Consider the following 778-nt stretch of genomic DNA (forward strand, 5'->3'; position numbering starts at 1 on the left):
AAAAATTATAAATAAATTTTATATAATAATTTATTATAAAAACCAAATAAATTATTAAAAATTTTAATTTTCATCTATTTTTAATAAATAATTTTTTAAATATGTAAGGGTTGTTTGTGGTGGTTTGGGGGGGGGTGTGGGTTGTTGGGGGTTTTTTTGGGTCTTAAAAAAAAAAAGAAAGGGAAGGGGGCCCCGAAGGGGGAAGGAAAAGGGGGGAAGAGAATTTCCCAAATTTTAACCCCCAAGCAAAAGAAAAAATCCCCTTCCCCCCCTTATGGGACTATTTAAATTTTTCCCCTAAGTAAAAAACCCTTTTTTTAAAAAGGGCCCAAACTAACCTTTTGCCTTTTCCCTGGGGTGTATGAATCCCCACCTTTTCGCTTGGAGGTTTCCGATCAAAATTTATACATTTCGCCCCCCTAAAAAGTAAAAAGGGGGGAAAATTAAAATTGACAAAAAAAAGGGTCCCAAAACTCCAATAGGTCTTTTTTTTAAATTAGGAATTTTAAAAATTTTTAAAGAAAACAATTTTTCCCTGACTACCGTGTAGAGGCCCCATTAAGTAAGTTTGTAATTTTTTTCAATTCATATATGAATTTGGTTTCAAAAATAATAAAATTTTAAAAATTTTAAAAATTTTGGGTTATCCAATTTTTTTTAATTATTAATAATTCTTTTTATAATATAAAATTAAATTTTATTTAAAAAAAAATATGTCAACCCTACCCCTTAGCACTTTTAATTAAAATTAAAATTATTTTTAAATATACCGAAATGA

The sequence above is a fragment of the Penaeus monodon genome, chromosome 20, assembly GCF_015228065.2.
Source record: "Penaeus monodon isolate SGIC_2016 chromosome 20, NSTDA_Pmon_1, whole genome shotgun sequence".
Classification (NCBI taxonomy): Eukaryota; Metazoa; Arthropoda; class Malacostraca; order Decapoda; family Penaeidae; genus Penaeus; species Penaeus monodon.